Here is a 21948-nt window from a genome sequence, read left to right as displayed (position 1 = left end):
GTGTGGAGCTTGCTTAAGATTTTTCTCTCTTCCCCCTCTGCCCCTCTTTCCTGCTCGCATGCCTGTGTAGGCTCTCCCCCCCCCCCCCAAAAAAAAAAAGGAAAAAGAAAAGTGGTGAGAGCAGATGCCCTTGGTTTGTTCCTGAGTTTAGGGAGATTTTCAGACTTTAACTGTAAAGTTGTTATCTTCAGGTTGAATAGCCCCTTCTTATTCCTCATTTGCTGAAAGGTTTTTTTTCTTTTCCTTTTAATCATAAATGGGTGATATTGAATTCTAATTGTGGTGTTAAAAGGATTTTTAAAAGGATTTAAAAAGGGGTTATAATCGTGACTCATACAGATATAAAATGAACACTTGTCAAATATTTTATTTAACTCACTAGTTAATGAGGAAACTGGTAAGATGTTAAAGTCAGTTCAAAGACAAATTTGAAGAGGCACTCATTTATATTCAGCAAAAAAAGCTGAAATGAATTTTTCAAATAGACGCAAAAGCTGGTCTATCCAGTGGGCAATTATCACCTGTAATCCACTGGACACAACTAATTTGCTCTTTTGTGCATAAGAATAGTTCACATTATTATCAATTTTCTACAAATTTTAAATTGAAAAATTGCTCAAAGGCGAAGGTAGAGGTAATGAATGCATGAGCTAGAGAGAACGGTTGGTAATCTTTTCTTTTTGGTCTGTTTTCAAAGCTTTTTACTGTTTTACTGACAAAGAGTTTTGCTTTGAATTTCCATGATCCCCAGTGTTTAAGATTGTTCATACATTTATTGGTTATAAGTATGTGTGCTGCTGTCAAAGCCTCTTGAATGTCTCTTATCCATTTTTCTGGTCATGTTTTGGGTATGTGTGTTCTTGCTTTATATGTTCTTGATAATAATGCATTATAAGTTAAGTGTATTATGAATACTTTTTCCTAGTTTATAACTTGTATTTTCACTATGTTTAAGGTATTTTTTGAAAAATGGTTCTTAGTTTTATTACAGATTTTTCTTGTCTTATTTACAAAATCCTTCCTTACCCTGAGGTTAAAAGATACTCATATTTTCCACTAAGCTTTTTAAAGTTCCTTTTCTCATTTAAGTCCTTAACCAACTGGAGTTGATTTTTCCTATGGTATGATGTTAGGATCAAATTGCACCTTATTATTTTTTTTTAAACATAGATGATGCACTGAATGTTTGTGTCCCCCCCCCCCCCCCCCCCCGCCCCCCGCCGAATTCCTGTGTTGAAGTCCCAGTGTGTTGGTGTTTGGGATGGGGACTTTGGGAGGAAATTAGTGTTAGATGAAGTTGTGAAGTTCCCTGGTCTGATGGGAACAGTGCTTTGATTACAACAGATATTAGAGAGCTTGCTTTTTCTCTCTCCTCTCTCTATAAGGACATAGCCAGAGGTGGCCACCTGCCAGCCAGAAAGAGAGTTTTCACCAGAACGTGACCATGCTGGTACCCTTCTAGCCTCCCGAACTGTGAGAAATATTTCTGTTGTTTAAGCCACCCAGTCTATGGTATTTTGTTATGGCAGCTCTAATAGACTAAAACATCTTGTTTTACATTTTCTATTTGGTACTTGATATTTTCCCTTGTCAGACACTGCTTCTGTGGGGAGGATTGATTAGGTTTATATCAGTCCCAGCAATGTCTGGGGCAGGAATTGGAGAGCCCTAGGCACCAGAGAGCTTGAGTCAATTACTTCTCACCCCATTTAACATAACCTCAGGTCACTTCTTTACCTGTTTCTCTAGAGGAAGAAGCTGCCTTTAGGAGGAGGCACCACTAAGATTATTGGCACTCCGCCCGCCCAATTTCTGGTGTTAGAGGAGTAGAAGGAGGGGGCCAGGGAAGGTTAGTGTGTATTCAGCTGTTTTCTAAGCGCCTGACTATTTTCCTGAGGACCTGAGGTCCAAGGAATGCATGTGTGGAGCCAGGTTGTGTGCACCTAGGTGCTGGAGCCTATGAAAAGCAAAAATCTGCAGGAGTTCTTCTGTTTTGTTATCTCACAGCCTCAAGTGAGCTGCCTCTTGCCTCAGGCCAAAGCCACCATTCCACACATTCCGGTTCCAAATGGGTCCTTGTGCCTCCAGGTGTTTCTCATAGTTCTTTCCACTTTTTCTCTGTAACTTCCGCAAGGGCTGATCTTCTGAGAAGGGTCAGCAGTTTTGCTAATTCAACATCTTGGCAGGAATTAGAGCCAGTGTCACATTTTTCTTAGCCTTCGTAGACTTCCTTTACATAGTTACGGGTAACTTTAATCTGACAAAAAAATGAGTTTGTTCAGGATTCCCAAGTCATCTGCAAGGCCTCTTCTGTGCTGTGTCTGAAGCCCTCCACAAAGGCTGTGTGGAGGTGAGGCCGGCTGTAGCAAAGAGTCCCACAGAACCTTTTTGATCATCCATTGGTGTTTCACGGAATGTTTGGTCATCCAGCCCTGGTTGCCTTTTTGGATAGGTAGGCCCAACAGGCCCTTTAGGTAATGTGACTTATTCACTTCTAAGAGGGTCTCTGACTTAAAGTGTCTGTCCTTCTGCTTAGTAATGTTACTTGAAATTCTAATTCTGGACAGTTATTCTTGCCCAAGATAACCCCTGAATTTTTAAGTATTTTATTGTATCTTTCATTAAATTTATGTTCTGTTTATAATGAGTATGTTGATGTTAAAATCTTTTTTTATTAAAAAAATTTTTTTTAATATTTTAAATTTTTAAAATATTTATTTTTGAGAGAGAGAGAGAGAGAGAAAATCTGAAGCAAGATCCAGGCTCTGAGCTGTCAGCACAGAGCCCAGTGTGGGCTCGAACTCATGGACTGTGAGATCATGACCTGAGCTGAAGTTGGACATTTAACTGGCTGAGTCACCCCGGGGCCCCAATGTTTTTTTTTTTTTTTTTGAGAGAGAGGGAGAGCATGAGCAAGGGAGATGCAGAGAGAGAAGGAGACACAGGATCTGAAACAGGCTCTGTGCTGATAGCAGAGAGCCCGATATGGGGTTCAAACCCAAACCATGAGATCATGACCTGAGCCAATGTCGGACGCTTAATCAACTGAGCTACCCAGGCTCCCCGATGTTAAAATCTTTTAAGTTACTTACATCAACAAAGAAACTTGCTCCTCCAGGAGAATGTACTATATTTGTTCTGTCATTTTGTTTACTGCCTGCTGTATCTCTGCCCCCACCAAAGAATTAGTTCATCCTGCAATGTTACCTTCCATTATAAACCCCTGTGTTGTACTTATTTTTCTTCTGTGTGATTCCAGAGACGAGACAGGACCTATTTCTCACTTTGTTTTGATGTAGGAAGTCTAGGTCCGAGGACCCAGAGAGGGTCCTGAAGGACCAGCCAAGAAGGTCCTTGGCTTCATGCAGGGTAGAAATCAAATGACAGCCTGGAGGAAGTGAGAGGAGAGTTTATTTAATAGTGTAAGTGATAGCGTACAGAAGAGGAGTATCTGGGAGCCTCAGAAAAGAAGTTACTCTCCCTGCTTAGGTGTTTGTATTGGAAAGGGGCCCAGGGTACACGTTCCTTCAGGAATCCAGGGTAGGGTCTGATCAAAGGCAAGTGTCAGGTGAACAGTAGGTGTTTTTCCATAAATCACCAAAGGTAGTGGGTATTGGCACCAGTGTCGACCGAGGTTTGAAGCTATCGTCCTGGAACTTGCTCGTGATCTCTTTCTTCTTAGATGTTATCAGGTGTTTGGTGGCCTACGACAGAACTTGGAGAATGGTTAACTTTTTTGCTTCTCCTTGGAGTGGGATCATAGCTTCTTTGGTTTACTCAGATGCAAGGTGAAATATAGACCATGAGTAATTGGAGCCTAGCAGAGAAACAGTAGACATGGAGCCTTTCTAAATGGAGTCCCTTCCGTTTCTGTCAGTTTTGCATGCCTAGTCCTGGTAAAGGTCCTGCCAGATTTGCCACAGAGAAGGTGTTCTATATTGTTGAATTAAATTAATACCTAGCAAAGTACTTATGTTTATAACAGGAGTTGCATTCTAGATAGAAAAGTATGTACTCATATCCACAGTGGGTCCTATATTTTGGCAATGGTGTGTCGGGGCAGGTAGAGTCTATAGAACTTGATAAACTGGTTAGATATTGATTGGAAGAAAGGAGAGAGGGGGAAAAGAATCAGGGATGATTCCTAAATTGGGCAATTAAAGGGATGCCACACTGCTATTTATTTCCAGTGCATGTTTGGGTATAGAAAGAACTTGTGGGATGGGAGATAGATATGTTCTTGAAATATTTAGTTTGGGGTTTTTCTGAGATATTCAAGAGGGAGAAATGCAGGTCTGTATGCAGTTCTTGGAGAGAGGTGGGGGGGCTTGAGAGAGAGATTTTGAGGTTAATAGTTTTTCAGGACTGGTTGAAGAAGAAATTGCTCAGGATTGAGGGCAAAGCCCCTAAGCACATCTAGTTTTAGCAGACAAGTACAGAAAAGGCACTGGGAAGGAGATTCAGAAGGGGAAGGATTTTATAGCAACACCCTTGGTTTCATCTCTGTGCAGAGACCAGATTTTCCTTTCAGCACTCTGTATTTGATCTTTGTCCCCATACCTTTCTTTGTTTTCAGCATTCTCTGCTGGAAGAGATTGTGGATGAAAAATAGTTTTATTTTTGAACCCAGCAATTGCTGGTTTCTTTACATTTCCTCTAAATTCTGGTCAAAAAACAGAGTACTTTCTTCTCCAGCTCATCTCTCTAGTTGCACTTTATATCATATATATAAAAGAAACCAGTTGACACTTTGGACATTGTGCTTGGAAATTACCTTAGCTAGAAATAACAGTTCATTACCAGCATTTTGTTTTTTAATTTACCACAGGCAACAGTTTTGCTAAACTTTCTGCCCCTTCATAAGTGGTCTTCTTTCCTCCAGCTTCTGATAACATTTTAACTCACTCTCCTTAAAGTCCCAGTAGCCTCTTCAAGGCTCATCAGGCTTCTGCTAGTGAGATCCCTGTGGCCCTTCTCCTGTTCACATCTACCACCCAATCCCAAAGCTGATGTCACATGTTTTATGTTTTTATTATGTCACCACTCCAGTTCCAGGTGCCAGATTCTGTTCTGGAAACTATTGCTATTAAACAAACCACCAGACCTAGTCCCAGAACCTGCATCACTTTTCCTAACAGCCTGGGAAGTCACTTATTGTCACCTCACCACACTCTCTTGGTTATAAGCAAGGTAAATGCCAGCTTGGATTTAAGAAGAGAAGCAGACTCGATGCCTTTGTGGGTGAGCAGCAAATTTACACCATAGAAGAGCATGTGGAATTGGAGGTATTTTTGCAGCATAGTTGTAAAACATAGTTTGCCGCAGATGGATAAAATAAAATACATAGAATTACAGAGGAAGTCAGGGGTACCTGGGTGGCTTAGTACGTTGAGTGTCCGACTTCAGCTGAGGTCATGATCTCATGGTTTGTAAGTTTGAGCCCTGAATCAGGCTCTGTGGTGACAGTGTGGAGCCTGGAGCCTGCTTTGAGTTCTGTGTCTCCCTCTGTCTCTGCTCCGCCCCTGCTGGCGCTCTGTCTGTCTGTCTGTCTCTCTCAAAAAAAAAAACAAAAAACAAAAAAAACAAATTACAGAGGTAGCTCAATTATATTAAAATATTATTATCGAACTAATTATAATAAGGTATTTTGTATTTATTTAGCATGATACACAGCAAGGTAGTGGCAGGCCTATAGTAAATTAGTAAATACAGTAAGTATTAGTGATTTTAGAAGTTGGAGGAAATAAAGAAATAATTTATTTTCCCATCCAAGTTCATAGGTCTTCTGAATTCTATCCACAGACCCTCCAGCCTCTAGATGAAGAGTCCTTGGATTAATGTAATGGTGTGAGCAGAAGTCTCACTGCCGTGGCCTGAGGAGTGAATGTGGTGAGGGGAAAGGCAGAGACTAAGGGGAGGACACCATAGGGTAAGTTTTATATACTAGCATTTATTTACCTTAAAATTTTTTTGTTTATTTATTAATAAACAAAATTAAAACAAAAAATAAAAAATTTTGTTCATTTTTGAGAGAGAGAGAGAGAGAGAGAGAGAGAGAGACAGAGCATGAGTGGGGAAGGGCAGAGAGAGGGCAGGGGGTGAGGGGGGGAAGACATAGAACCTGAAGCAGCCTCCAGGCTCTGAGCTGTCAGCACAGAGCCCGACATGGGACTTGAACCCACGGATGGGACTGCGAGATTATAACCTGAGCTAAAGTCTGACACTAAACCAACTGAGCCACCCAGGCACCCCCTATTTATTTACCTTTTAAGCTAAAGGTTTAATTGCTTTCTTAGGTAGAGTCTTAAAATATGCTTATGTAATGAGGGAAAGACACTAGTGAAGAGGGAAAGTTGAATATATAGGAAAGGTAAAGCCTATTTAAAAGGTTTCTGAGAAGGCAGGAGAGGGTGTGGTCCTGAAGTTAGGTAAAAGCATTGGACAGGAGGAGAAGTGAAAGCAGTTAGGGATATTTGTGGGGGCTGTTATCAGGTCACATGACACTCTGAGAAATATATGTAGGTATGATAAATTTCAACACAGGGGAAAGAGAGGCCAAGGCAAGCCCCAGAGAACATTATGGCAGATGTCTGGGAAAATATGAGAATATTGGGGATAGGGTAGGGAGGAAAAAAAGGTAATGAGACAGGGACAGAAAAAAGTAACTGATCATGTAAGAAGACAAACTTTGCCTAGTTTACAGTTTTCATCTAGTGCCTTCCTTAGACGAGTCATTTCCCTGACCATGGATATTGATACAAAGAAAAGTGGAATGAGAATAAAATGCAGTTGTGTTTTTGACTTCTGCTTATTTAGAGTTAACTTTTTCTGAATATCTTGGTTAGCATATATAATTAATACATGTATTGCTTTTGACACAAAATAACATGAATGCTGAAGATCTTCTTTTTCATGGATATTTGGGGTTGATACTGAAAAGCAGTGCATGTGTTTGCTGCTTACATGCTTATAGCTGGGTGGAAATTAGCCTCAAAGGGTCCATGGTTTTCTTTGTCATTAGCCAACAGATGCTCGCTGCGGTGTTCTGCTCACTGAGTCTGTATTTAATGTGCGGGTGATGCATCTCTGTACGCTGATGGGAAGGGCTGTGCAATACAGTAGCTCATTTGTGTATAACAAATATCTGCCTTTAGCCACACATCGATCCTTTACTAAATGAATTTTTTTTAAATCAAGCTGTTTTCAAAACCTGGTTGGCATATCTACCTTCATATTGCTTTGACTTTTTAGTGAGTTGATCCTGAATTTAGTATGTCCATCTTATAGGAGTAACATTTTTGTTTTCTGTTAAAGAATTATTTCAGATCTTCTTGATACAATACAATTTTTAAAACTTTAGGTTGGTGATATATATCTTAAAGAAGCATAGGTTTTAGGCACAAATATTCATTTATACATGAGTATGCTGTGAAATTGCTAATTCACAATGTTGCATAATTAAACTATTTTGAAATATATACATTATATATAATATATATTACATATGTAATATTGCAGATATATATTTTATTTTATTTTTATTTATTTTTAAATAGAGAGTGTACAAGTGGGGAAGAGGCAGAAAGAGAAGGAGACAGAATCCCTCTGAGTTGTCAGTGTAGAGCCTGACGTGGGGCTTGAACTCAGAAACCATGAGATCATGACCTGACCTGAAATCAAGAGTCAGATGCTTAACTGACTGAGCCACCCAGGCACAGCTATTTTATTTTGTTTTTTTTTATTGTGGTAAAGTGTCCAAGCTCTCTCCACAGAGCCTGCCCCCCCTCCTGCCCCGCCCCATTCCCCGCCCCACAATCTTCCCTCAATAGCTACCCCTTAGCTACCCTTCAGGTCTTGGGGTGCATACACCTGCATGAAGACCTGTTCTGGAAATGGACTCAGCCATTTGAGCTAGGTGTTCTGGAGTTCCAGTTAGGTGAAAAGTGGTCTCTGGGTGTGAGACCCAATAAGGCACTTACTCTTGGCCCTTGCATTGCTTGTTATTTGAGAATGGTATGGCCTCATAAGGGCCAGGTCATGTTGCCTAGACATAAGCGTAGTAGTGATTTTAATAATCTTTTTTTTAAAATAGTTTTTATTTAAACTGTACCCAATGTGGGGCTCGAACTCACAACCCCGAGATCAAGAGTGGCACCTTTCTTCAGCTGAGCCATCCAAGCACCCTTAATATCTTTTTAAAAAAATGTTTATTTTTGAGAGACAGTGAGTAGTGAGAGGAGAGAGAAAATCCAAAGCAGGCTGTGTGCTACCTAACCGACTAAGTCACTCAGGCACCCTGCCCCTTAATAATCTTTTAATAGGGCTACCAAAATTGATTGAGTCCACCATTATTCCTTCCTTTTGTTGTCTTTTAGGGTTTCCAGATTCAATTTCAGTGTTGGGGACAGGAGTTCCTACACAATGCTAAGCAGTTCTCAGACACCAGTAGGATTTATGAGAATTCAACTCAATTCTGATGCTGTCTACCCAGAGATAGCTTCAGATTCCACAGGTTAAGGGTTTAGTCCTACAAGACTGCCCTCACCCTCTACTTCACAGACACCTGTTGTAAAGTCTGTTACCTGTGCTTCTGACCAACCAGCTACAGATTGTAGGTTCCAGTGACCTCCAAATTGATTTGCTAGAGCAGCTCACAGAATTCAGGGAAACTCTTACTTACATTTACCAGTTTATTACAGGATATGAAAAAGGATATGAATCAACATCCAGATGAAGAGATACATAGGGTGATACATAGGGTGACATCCCAAACAAAGGAGCTTCTGTCGTTATGGAGCTGGGGGCCTGGCTCAGCGTTCTAGTTCCCCAAACATGGAAGCTCTCTGAAAAAGAAGACCAAAAAAACTGTCCTCTTGGGTTTTCATGGAGACTTCTTACATAGTCATGATTGACTAAGTCATTGGCCATTGGTTGATTCAACCTCCAGCCCCTCTTTCCTCCCTGAGGCCCTGGTGTGGAGTGAGGGTGATTGAAAGTTCCAACCCTCTGATCACATGGTTGATCCTCCTGGCAACAAATCCCCACCCTTGGGTGGGATACAAAAGACCACCTTCATTAGTAAGACATCCATTTCACCTTTATGGTCTGAAGTGTTTTCAGGAACTGTGGTTGAAGATCGAATATATCTGAGAAATATATTTTGGTCATTCAGATGATATAAATTATTATAAATCATTATATCACATATGGCCAGAAGGATTTTTCTAAAGCCAAATCCATTATCACATCACTGCTGGAAACTTTTCAGTGCTTCACATTTTCATTGGGATCAAGTCCAAACTTCCTAACTTGTCTTATTGAAGATCCTTTGTTCCCCGTTCTGGTCATTGCTTATTTTTTCATCCTTACTTATTTTGGGGCTATGGTGTTGCCCTGCCAAATAAGTACTCTTTTCTATCTATACAACTTTGCACAGGCTGTAGGTCTTTCATGCTCCCCTTTTCTTGTGAGCAGCCTCTCATATATCTACCAAACTCCTTATAACACTCAGTTAAAAAACTAGGCTGATAAGCCTTTTTTTTTCACTTCCCCAGGAAGAATTAAGTCCTTTCCCCTTCTGTATTTCCATTGTGATTTGTACACATTTCTGTTTTAGCACTTGTTTTGTTATGTAATATTTGCACATCTATAAGCCATACCCTCTGCCTCCAAAAACAAGGGCTACTGCAGTTCAGCAGGGTAGTTCCAGATGTTTCCACTAAAAGTGCCTGGCATACAATAAGTGCTTAATGAATGTGTGTTGAATGAATATTGTAATTAGTGGAGTGCTTTAAGTGTGAACTGCTCTAAATGGAAGACTATGTTTATAGTCAGCTCTTACATGTCCAAGGTGATTGAGGAATGGAATATTCCAATAATTGTGCTATGTAATAGCCAATTATAAATGGCCACCTTTAGATAATTTTAATACAAAAATAATGGACTACACAGAATTTATCTGTCTTTATTAATTTATAAGATGCTTCAGCTTAATCGTTATGAATTATATGGCTCTTTTAAAGCTGTGGCTGAGGAAGTTTAAGAAATCGAGTGGGGTTTGTCTCAAGCTGGTTTTTTTTCCCCCCACAGATGAGTCTCTAATACACTCATTTACCTGTTATTTTGCTTACTTAAAAAGTATACTGTAAATTTAACAGTAGGTGAAAGGGATTCACAGTTACATTATTACCAAATGCCGTTTTAAAAACGTTTAGAAGACAGAAAGCTGCTTACCTTAAGGTGTACATACTGCCTCAGTTCACCACACAGCTTGCTACATTTAGGCTGTGCCCTCTCATCTATTCAGTGGCAGTCCTTGCTGAGCCCTAGTGAAGTCTTATGAACTGAGCTAAGCAGTTAATTAGATGGTATTCTGTGGCCATGACTATTTCAAGAGTGCTTGTTCTCCACCCAAATTATATATTTATTCTTTTCCCATTCATGTGAAAGTAATGTGAGTGGTTGCTGCTCATTTGTGTATTAATTTAATGGTTCTCTTCTGCTCTCACCTGCCAAACAACAGCGCTGCCAATTATTTGCAAGACTCAGAAATTACTTTTATGCATATGGACCTGCATTTTCATATCTTTGAAAATGGCTTTTTAACAGAGATCTGTTTGGAATAGAGAAAATGCTCTCACTGTATTTGCACAAATGATTTGAAAACCATCATGGTGGCTGAGCTCTGACTTTCTACATTGCTGTGTCATGTTCTCTTGTTAAACCTAAAAGTCTTCCTGCAAAACTGGGTCTTTTCTTTTTCTTTTTTTTTTTTTTTTTCTAAATGTTTGAGAGAGAGAGAGAGAGAGAGAGAGAGTGCGAGTGAGGGAGAGGCAGAGAGAGAGGGAAACACAGAATCCGAAGCAGTCTTTAGGCTCTGAACTGTCAGCACAGAGCCCGATATGGGGCTTCAACTCACAAACTGTGAGATCATGACCTGAGCCGAATTCAGACGCTTAATCGACTGAGCCACTCAGGCACCCCAAGCTTGGTCCTTTTTAAAACAGATGTATATTTTCTCAGTGACATCCAGAAACATGTATTGTAAATATGACTGTTACTTAGATATCATATTGTTCAGTTGGCTCATCTCTACGTGAATCCTTCTTTTGATCAGTTTCCCAGCCTGTCTGTCCCTTTAGCTGCATAATAATGTAGTTTTTCTAACAATTATTTTATGAAAATGAATCATCTTGACTTAAGTGCAAGAAGTGATTTACCTAACAGTTAACTTGAGAATCAGTTAACTTGAGAATCCTACATGAAAAGAAGAAGAGGATTGATGAAGTAATTTTTAAAAATGTGTTTATTAGAGTCACTAATGATAAAACAATGGGCTTCTTAATTGAGTATGGTAAAATATTCAGCAACTCACTAAACCAGCTGTTCTGTTTAAATAATCTGTGAATAAACAACAAAAATCCTTGCTACCTTATATTAAGTCAGTATCAGTGGAGGTTTTAATTTGGGAATATATCAAAGGACTTTGATTTGAGCATTTTTTAAAATTTTATTTTTAATTTTTTTAAATTTACGTCCAAATTAGTTAGTATATAGTGCAACAATGATTTCAGGAGTAGATTCCTTAGTGCCCCTTACCCATTTAGCCCATCCCCCCTCCCACAACCGCTCCAGTAACCCTCAGTTTGTTCTCCATATTTATGAGTCTCTCCTGTTTTGTCCCTCTCCCTATTTTTATATTATTTTTGTTTCCCTTCCCTTATGTTCATCTGTTTTGTCTCTTAAAGTCCTCATATGAGTGAAGTCATATGATATTTGTCTTTCTCTGACTAATTTCGCTTACCATAATAGCTTCTAGTTCCATCCACGTAGTTGCAAATGGCAAGATTTCATTCTTTTTGATTGCCGAGTAATACTCCATTGTATGTATATACCACATCTTCTTTATTCATTCATCCCATTGATGGACATTTGGGTTCTTTCCATACTTTGGCTATTGTTGATAGTGCTGCTATAAACATAGGGGTGCATGTGTCCCTTTGAAACAGCACACCTGTATCCCTTGGATAAATGCCTAGTAGTGCAATTGCTGGGTCATAGGGTAGTTCTATTTTTAGTTTTTTGAGGAACCTCCATCCTGTTTTCCAGAGTGGCTGCACCAGCTTGCGTTCCCACCAACAATGCAAAAGAGTTCCTCTTCCTCTGCATCCTCACCAACATCTGTTGTTGCCTGAGTCATTAATGTTAGCCATTCTGACAGGTGTGAGGTGGTATCTCATTGTGGTTTTGATTTGTATTTCCCTGATGATGAGTGAAGTTGAGCATTTTTTCATGTGTCTGTTGGCCATCTGGATGTCTTCTTTGGAGAAGTGTCTATTCATGTCTTTTGCCCATTTCTTCACTGGATTATTTGTTTTTTGGGTATTGAGTTTGATCAGTTCTTTATAGATTTTGGATTCTAACCCTTTATCTGATACGTCATTTGCAAATATCTTCTCCCATTCTGTCGGTTGCCTTTTAGTTTTGCTGATGGTTTCCTTTACTGTGCAGAAGCTTCTTATTTTGATGAGGTCCTAGTAGTTCATTTTTGCTTTTGTTTCCCTTGCCTCTGGAGATGTGCTGAGTAAGAAGTTGCTGCAGCCAAGATCAAAGAGGTTTTTGCCTGCTTTCTCCTTGAGGATTTTGATGGCTTCCTGTCTCACATTGAGGTCTTTGATCCATTTTGAGTTTATTTTTGTGTATGGTGTAAGAAAGTGGTCCAGGTACATTCTTCTTCATGTCGCTGTCCAGTTTTCCCAGCACCACTTGCTGAAGAGACTGTCTTCATACCATTGCATATTCTTTTCTTCTTTGCCAAATATTAGTTGGCCATATGTTAATGAGTCCATTCCTGGGTTCTCTATTCTGTTCCATTGATCTGAGTGTCTGTTCTTGTGCCAGTACCATACTGTCTTGATGATTACAGCTTTGTAGTATAGCTTGAAGTCCGGGATTGTGATGCCTCCTGCTTTGGTTTTTCTTTTTCAAGATTGCTTTGGCTATTTGGGATCTTTTCTGGTTCCATACAAATTTTAGGATTATTTGTTCTAGCTCTGTGAAGAATGCTGGTGTTATTTTGATAGGGATTGCACTGAATATGTAAATTGCTTTGGGTAGTGTTGACATTTTAACAATATTTGTTCTTCCTATCCAGGAGCATGGAATCTTTTTCCATTTTTTTGTGTCTTCTTCAATTTCTTTCATAAGCTTTCTATAGTTTTCAGTGTATAGATTTTTCACCTCTTGGGTTAGATTTATTCCTAGGTATTTTATGGTTTTTTGTGCAACTGTAAATGGGATCGATTCCTTGATTTCTCTTTCTGTTGCTTCATTGTTGGTGTATAGGAATGCAACTGATTTCTGTGTGTTGATTTTATATCCTGCAACTTTGCTGAATTCATGAATCAGTTCTAGCAGTTTTTTGGTGGAATCTTTTGGGTTTTATTTGAGCATTTTAATGTTAAGAAGCTGACTGATTTCTGTTAAATACAGAATGCAAACATTTATGTCATTATAGTATGACTATTTTTAAAATTTTATTAATGTTTATTTTTGAGAGAGAGAGAGTGTGTGTGTGTGTGTGTGAGCAGGCAAAGGGAAGAGAGAGGGGGGTACACAGAATCTGAAGCAGGTCCCAGGCTCTGAGCTGTCGGCACAGAGCCTGACGCGGGGCTCGAATTCCCTAACCATGAGATCATGACCTGAGCCAAAGTCGTATGTTTAACTGACTGAGCCACCCAGGCACCCCAATTTATAGTATGACTTTAAAAATAATTATTACCTGGGGGTGCCTAGGTGGCTCAGTTGAGCACCCAAATCTTGATTTTGGCTCAGGTCATGATCTCACAGTTCGTTAGTTTGAGCCCCACGTTGGGCTCTGTTCTTCTTGCTGATAGCTTGGAGCCTGCTTGGGATTCTCTCTCTCCCTCCCTCTCTGCCCCTCCCCCATTCCCCCCTCTGTATCTCTCTCTCAAAGTAAATAAATAAACTTAAAAAAAAAATTATTATTACTACCTGAATAAAAAAATGTGGTTACTTGCAACGGCATACTCTTTGGTATAAGTCAAGTTATGAGTAAAAAAGATTTTCAGTCTCTCTTTTAAGAGAATCAGTATTCAGTGTCCTAGGTTTAACTTGTGGTTCCATCACTAACTAGTTGTCTATCTTTAGTGCCTTGTGCTTTCTCAACAGTCCAGTTAACTATCTTATAGTGAAGATCAGTTGGATCTTCAATATATGAAAGCACTCTGTATATGTATACCACATTTAGGAATTTAAACAAGAGTTTTAGCCCCTTTTCTGCCTGCTTTGTGACTTTGGGCTTATCATTTAAACTCTCTGAACTTTTCTTCCTTTCTAGGTAAAACAGAGGAATTTGGCCTGTATATTCAACTCCAGGGGCACTTTTTACATTGTTTTTAACTCTTACAATCTGCAATTTGTGATTATTTCTCTTTCCCCCTTTTTAACATGTGTTTGCCTCTCTTCTTCCTACTGATAATGATGATTGCCAAATAATAAGACTGGAATTCATTAATCTTTACCTATTACATTTCATTTAATCTTTCTATTAATCTTGTGAGCATAGATGGCAGTAGCCTTATTTTACTGATGAGGAAAACTGAGGTTCAGAAAGTTGCACAGCCAGTTAGCATAGTGTTAGAAGTGGGATACTAATCCCTGATGCCAGTGTTTTTTTTTTTTTTTTTATTAAAAATTAAGCATGCAGCTTGTGTGAAGGCACATTGCCACATACCTCATCTAAAGGAAGCTTTTGATCTTCATTGTTTTCCTATTCCTTTTTTTCCTTAAAGTGAATAGTTAGAGCCTTACCAAAATGCTTTTGTAGAAAAAATGCATCTATTCAATAGCAGTAAGCATTGTTTGGGAATTTTAACTTTATAGTACCATTACAAAAAATCTGTTTAGCATTATGTAACATGTATCTGGGAATCTTTCATTGCTGGAAAATATAGTGTGACCTTCAAATAGATGAGTTCGTTCTATTTTAATAGGTTTGTTTTATTTTAATTTAATTTAATTTTATTTTATTTTAAAATTTTATTTAAATCCAAATTGGTTAACCTATAGAGTAATAATTTCAGGAGTAGAATTTAGTGATTCATCACTTACGTATAACACCCAGTGCTCATCCCAAGTGCCCTCCTTAATGCCCATCGCCCATTTAGCCCATCCCCCCACCCCAAACCCTTCCAGTAACCCTTAGTTTTCTCTATTTAAGAGTCTCTTATGGTTTGCCTCTTTAATGTTATACTTAAAAAATTTTTTTTAAATGTTTTATTTTATATTTGAGAAAGAGAGAGACGGAGCACGAGCAGGGGAGGGACAGAGAGACAGAGACAGAATCTGAAGCAGGCTCCAGGGTCTGAGCTGTCGGCACAGAGAGCCCGATGGGGGCTTGAACCCAGGGTCAGTGAGATCATGACCTGAGCCACCCAGGTGCCCCATAATGTTATACTTTTAAACCAGAGGGCTTGTTCTGCACTTGCTAGAGAAGGAAAACAGGCGATCTAAGTACTTACTAAGCTTTTTTTCTTCTTTTTAAATCCTAATTTATTTTATGATTCCAGGAAGAGGGTTACACATGGCAAGATTTTCTAAAATTGCTAAAAATTTCTATTCTAGGAGAGTATTGTTTTATGGTGTCCATTTTTTACATTTAAATTTCAAAAAGAGGCACCTGAGTGGCTCAGTCAGTTAAGTTTGGGATTCTCTCCACACCCCCCCCCCCCGCCCCCAACTTGTACACATGTGTACTCTCTCTCAAAATAAATAAATAAACCTAAAAAAAAAAAAAAGAAATCCATGGGCTATCTGAAATGAGTAGGTCAGGCAGTGATTAGGACAAGCACATTCAGAAATACTCATTTCTGTTTTGAGTTCATTTATGAGTTCTGTGTTTTAACATTTCCTTTGTAAGCTTCAGATAGCCTCTCATCCAGATATGGCAGTCCTACACATTGATCTAACTTAAAACACTATTGCTTTCTGGGTGACCAGAACACTCTTTCTGGTGACAACACTGGTTCAGCCAAGACTCTGCTCCTAATCCTTCCTGGTTCAGAAACTTCTGTCCTTGGGACATTTCTTTAATTCGTGTTTCTCTTTTCTGTTGAAGTGGTTATTACTAGTCCCAAAGTGAGTTTGCATGAGTAGCTCATTGGTCACAGTTATTTTTATTTTTCCAACTGATGACTCTGAAATGACTGTGGCACTTTGAGGAGATCTTATCTGTTGCCATTCTTAAGCCTATTCACAAAACTCTAGCCACATCAGCCTTCTTTTCTGTTCTGTAAATATACCAAGTGGATTCTAGCCTTGGGGTCTTGTATACTTGTCCCTCTGTGGGCAGTGGTCTTCCCTGAAGACTGTTGCTTGGCTATATATCCTCCTTGTCATTTAAATCTCAGCTGAAATGTCCCTTCTTCAAAGAGGTTTTCCTTGGCAACTCACTATAAATTAGTACTCCCCCCCCAACACTCTATTACATGGCCATGGTTTATTTTCTTCTTAGCATCTAATGATGAATTGATATTTATTTCTCATTTATTTCCTCTGATGGGGACAGGGATGTTATGTTTTGTTCACTGCTGTATTGCTAGCACCTAGAACAGTGTCTGCCACAGTAGGCATTCCAGTAAATATTTGTTGATTGACCAAATGAATGCGTACTTTTTCTATTAACTATTTATAAAATCCTTTTTCTTTTTTTGGTAGTCAGGAAAGTACAATTGATATTCTTACAATTAATATTTATGTACTTTTGACATTTTTATCTTCCTTTACTGTTCTATTCCCTACTTGAATTCTTTTAGAGGAAGGGGGAGAGAGTCTTCTAGTTTTCAAACTCTTGAGATGTGACTGTTTCAATTTATCTACTGCTTGCTAGATAGGTGTGTGAGCTGGTGCAGCCTAGTCACAGATGCAGTTAACAGGTAGGAAAATTGGCTCCTAACAGCTGCTTCAGTCCTGCTTGAGTTGGCCTCTTCCCCAAGGGACTGTCTGTGTCTGCCTAACAAAATGAAATTGCCTTCCTGTAAACATTTTTTTTTCTAGGATTATAGAAGAGAAACAAATTCTAGGTTTATGAAATGAGTTAAAATGTGTCAACAGAATAGAAAAGACTAATGACCTGCTGCAGTAATTTGAATTCTGAGGCACAGCAGCAACATTTATTTTCAGAAGAGTTGACATTGAAACTATAGCACTTTTAGTTCTATTGAAATGACTTTATCATGCCAGAAGGGTAGATTTAATAACTTATTTATTGGTGTTGGTGAGGAAAGTGACAGTTCTCTAAAATACAATGTTTGACCCTCAGAGCTTTGGTTTGTAGCATAGATTTTGTGTCCTTGCTCCTTCAGTTAACTCTACGGAAAGGGGCAGATTTTGGAAAGAATACAACTTGATTTCCTCTCCATTTCATTCGCCAACTGTTTGATTCATTCAGTATGGGTTGCATTTGACAATGATAGAAGATGTTAAGCATTGCGTGTGCCATAACCAATACATATATCCATTTAAAAAAGATATGAATGGGTTTTATGTGAACAGTATGCCAGTTCTGGGTTTTATGTTGACATATGTTTCGTTGTTAGCAAACATTAAGTTGGTCTGCATTGCTCCTCTTTTGATAAATTTTGTTTGATGTGATTCGTAATCTGAGCTAGTTGTGAAATGTGCTCCCCTTAAAAGTCACCTTCTGATCAGTACTTCCTTCCTTTCATCATTTTATAATTTCTGGCCTTTCGTGAAACTAAAAGAGTTTGTGCCATTAAATTCTGCTTTAATATTTTGTTATAAAATAAGAAGCTTCTTCTATTATGAGGGTATTAACTTAGGTTTTTGATGAATGAGATGTGCCTTTGTTATGCTAATATGATGACTTATGATGGATATCTAGGTAGCAACAGGATGGGGTCTGGTCACCAAAAACAGCAACCACATGATTAGAGGGTTGGGACTTCAGGCCAGTCTGATATCACAGGAAGTGGATAAAGTATGGAGACAGAGTTCAGTCATGCGGCCAGTGACTTAATCAATCATGCCTGTGTAATGAAGTCCCAAAAAGAACTGTGGACACCAAAGTGGACCTTCTTGGTTGGTGAACATATTGATGTTCTGGGAGGATGACACATCCTGACTCATGGGGAGATGGCATGGAAATTCTTCATTTGCACCTGCCCCCCAACCTTGCCCTTTGTGTATCCTCTATAATAAAACTGTAATTATACATACGCTTTCCTGAGTTCTGTGAATTATCCTAGCAAATTATCAAACTGAGGATCATGAGATCTCTGAATTTAGGATCAGATGAGTAGAAATGCAGGTGGCCTGAGAACCCCTGAAGTACAGCTGGCATCTGAAGTAAGTGCAGTCTTGTTGGGGATAATGCTCTTTGTGCTTGTGGGTGGGACCAGTGTGGGTGGTTAATGCCAGAATTGGACATTGCAGCACACTCATTTAGGGTTGAAACAGAATAGTGATATACATTTGTTATAATTAATGAATCAATATTAATACATTATTATAAACTAAGGTGCATAGTTTGCATTAGGGTTCATTCTTTATATGGTACAGTTGCATGGGTTTTGACAAATTCATAATGTCATGGGTCTGTCATTACAGTGTCATACAGAATAGTTTTGCTGCTCAGTAAATCCCATGTTCACTTATTCATCTTCCTCCCAAACTCCTGATGACACTATTCATCTTTTTACTGTCTTTATAGTTTTGTCTTTTTCAGATTGCCATATAGTTGGAATCATATGGTATGTAATCTTTTCAGACTGACTTCTTTCACTTAGCAATATGCTTTTAAGGTTCCGCCATGTTTTTTTGGTAACTTGATAGTTCATTTATTTTTATTGCTGAATAATACTTGATTCTGTGTATTTACCACAGTTTATCCATTCAGCAATTGAAGGATATCTTGATTGTCTCTAAGTTTTGGCAATTGTGAGTAAAGCTGCTATAACATCCATGTGCAGATTTTTATATGGACATTAATTCTTAAATCAGAGTGCAATTGCTGGATCATATAGTAAGATTAAGTTTAGCTTTGTAAGAAACTGCCAAACTATTTTGCATTCCCACTGGTAATCAATGAGAGTTCTTGTTGCTTATATCCTTGTCAGCATTTGGTGTTGTCAATGTTTTGAATTTTAGCCATTCCAAAAGGTGTGTAGTGTGGTCTCTTGTTCTAATTTGCAATTCCCTAATGGTATTTGATGTTGAGCATTTCTTTATATATTTATTTTCTATCTTTAAAAAAAAATGTTTATTTTTGAGAGAGACAGCATGAGTGAGGGAAGGGCAGAGAGAGAGAGAGAGAGAGAGCGCCCTGGACAGAGGATTTAAAGTGGGCTCTGAGCTGACAGCAGAGAGCCCAATATAGGGCTCAAACTCATGAACCTCGAGATCATGACCTGAGCTTAACTTGGATGCTTAACCGACAGAGTCACCCAGGGGCCCTTATTTTCTGTCTTTATATCTGTTTTGGTTAGGTCTTTGTTCAGATCTTTTGTCTATTTAAAAAAAAATTTTTTTAAGTAATCTTTCTGTCCAAAGTGGGGCTTGAACTCACATGATACTAAGATCAGGAGTAGTCACATGCTCCACCAACTGAGCCAGCACCCCTTTTGTCCACTTTTTAATCATGTTTTTTGTTATTGTTGAGTGTAAGAGTTCTTTGTATATTTTGTGTAACAGTTCTTTATCAGAAATGTCTTTCACAAATATTTTGTCGCAGGGTGTGGCTTGTCTTTCCATTAACCATGTCTTTTGTAGAGCAGATGTTTTTCATTTTAATGAAGTCCAACTTATGAATGATTCCTTTATTTCTTGGGTCATGCTTTTGGTGGTATACTATGTAAAAACTCATCACCAAACCCAAGGTCACCTAGATGTTTTTTAATGTCATCTTCTACAAGTTTGTAGTTTTTGGCTTTACATTTAATTCTGTGATCCTTTTGAGTTAATTTTGTGTAAATTTTGTTTTACACTTTAAAAATTTATAAAATATTTCATGCATACAGATAGATGTAAAAACTAATGTAATGACCCACATATAAAGTACCTAGCAAATGGCTTTATAAAATAACATTTTACCTTGTAAATCTACATTAAATCTAAAATAAATGCAATTGAGTCCCCTGTGAATCCCTCTTAATTTCATCTCTCTCTTATTCTCAGAACTAATCAATTCTGTGATTTTGGTATTTTTCAAATTCAATCTATGCAATGTTTTTATAGTTTATTAAATATTTATGTCTCACATGGTAATGTTATATATTGTTTATATAGCATATCGTATATAGAGTAATTGGTATCGTATAATACCATATATAATTGATATTGTTTCACAAGTTTTAAAATATCACATTAACATTATGTGTATTACATATACTTCAGCAACGTGCTTATTTCAAAACAGCATTGTTTATGTGATTTAGAGGATTTTTTTTCCATAGGAAAGAATATGTTAATTGAGAGCTATGTAATGTTGAAGAGTTAATTTACCATTGGTTGTAATTTTATTTTGGTTTCTCATATTAGCATAGATATAGTTCTGACCTGAGGGTTAAATTTTTGAATGCTCAAACATTATATATTTAATATTTGTAATGTGGTATATTTTTAGAGGCTTACTAAATTAATACTTTTTAAAATAAAAAAATAGTAATATCTTTGTTTTAGGAATTTTTTCGGGGTGTGTGTGTGTGAGGGGAATTTTTAGAATGCACACACAAGTGAGATTCGATTGTTGATATGGTATGGTGTTTCCCAGCTACCCTGTTAAGGATACTCAACAGAAGCCAGAAAAACTTAATTATTTAAACTGTGTTGCTAGTTGGAGAGCCTGCCTTTGATAGATTTCTTTCTGAGGGCTCTTTCTAAGTTGTGGATTTTCTTTAACCACTAGTTTCTGAAAGAAAATACCGTTTCTAGGTTAAATCAGAAGATCTCTACAATTCAGAGTGTAGGTAAAGCTGCAGCTTCCTCCATTAGCTTCAGGAAAGTGACTTGATTTCTGTAGGGGTAAGAAGGATTGACTAATTATTTATGCTGATCTATGCAGCCAGTTTCATCCAGTAAAAGCAGAAGCTGTCGTTCTTTGTAGAATTTCCTGTGACCTAAATTAAATCTGTACCATACAAGATTGCCATCTTTAGAGAAGGCTACTCCCATTGTCTGCTGTGTTAATTGTGCATGCTAACCTGTCACTGTTAATTTAATTATTATTGCTCATTTAAAAACCTTTAACTGGTGTCTAGTTTGAGTTCTGTAGCAAACAAAAACAAAACAAAACAAGTTTGTGTTTGTACACATTTGAAAAATAATGACCTCTCTCTCCCCCCAAGATCATTTATTATAGGTTGCAGAAAGCTGTATAATGACATTTCCAATCCCGATTATTTTTCTATTGACATCTTGAAAAATCTGTTCTGTTGTAAAGCATCATTGGCAGATTCAGTTGTAACTTAGAACAGCCTAAAATGCCAAGAGAAGTGACCTTCAAGTTCCTGCTCTTCCTACTCAACTCTTGCATGAAATGCTGAAATAGTTTCTCCCCTGTGTTCTCTTCAAGGATAAAATGGGTTCCAGATTTCTTCTCTTCGCACCCGTCTTCTGTTAAAAGACTGTGTTCATGTTGCTGCTATACTAATAAAGGGGTACTGAAAAGTGACTTTTTCCTATTGAATTTTCCAGAGTTCATTGTTTGCATTATGCTGTGGTTTGTATCATTTTATTCACAGGAATTGGCCCTTGGCATATGTTTTGTAACATTATCTCTAAGACAAAGGTGTAAATTAAAAATTGAGTTAGTGTAGAATCTTTGTGCCAGAGTATAGTATATCTTCTGTTTGTGATTTTATGTTTTGGTCTTTATATTACAGGTGATGTACTCAGACATCAGGGTGTTAT

General features: G+C 38.1%; 1 protein-coding gene across 10 annotated transcripts in view; it reads left to right on the top strand.

Moving 5' to 3' along the window:
• PEAK1 (pseudopodium enriched atypical kinase 1) overlaps positions 1 to 21948 on the top strand; it is a 310300-nt gene that overhangs the window by 54143 nt on the left and 234209 nt on the right. For 7 of the 10 annotated variants that reach the window (XM_027067828.2, XM_027067831.2, XM_053223697.1 and 4 more), the window contains exon 2: positions 5803 to 5929. The exons of 2 other annotated variants lie outside the window; for them this stretch is intronic. The gene's annotated coding sequence lies outside the window, so the exon portion shown is untranslated. Of the gene's footprint in view, positions 1 to 1385; positions 1474 to 5802; positions 5930 to 21948 lie in introns of all 10 variants that reach the window. One more of the 10 variants, XM_053223695.1, reaches the window with a different exon arrangement.

The sequence above is a fragment of the Acinonyx jubatus genome, chromosome B3, assembly GCF_027475565.1.
Source record: "Acinonyx jubatus isolate Ajub_Pintada_27869175 chromosome B3, VMU_Ajub_asm_v1.0, whole genome shotgun sequence".
Classification (NCBI taxonomy): Eukaryota; Metazoa; Chordata; class Mammalia; order Carnivora; family Felidae; genus Acinonyx; species Acinonyx jubatus.
The sequence above is the reverse complement of the archived record's forward strand: the minus strand, read 5'-3'. Positions and strand labels throughout refer to the sequence as shown.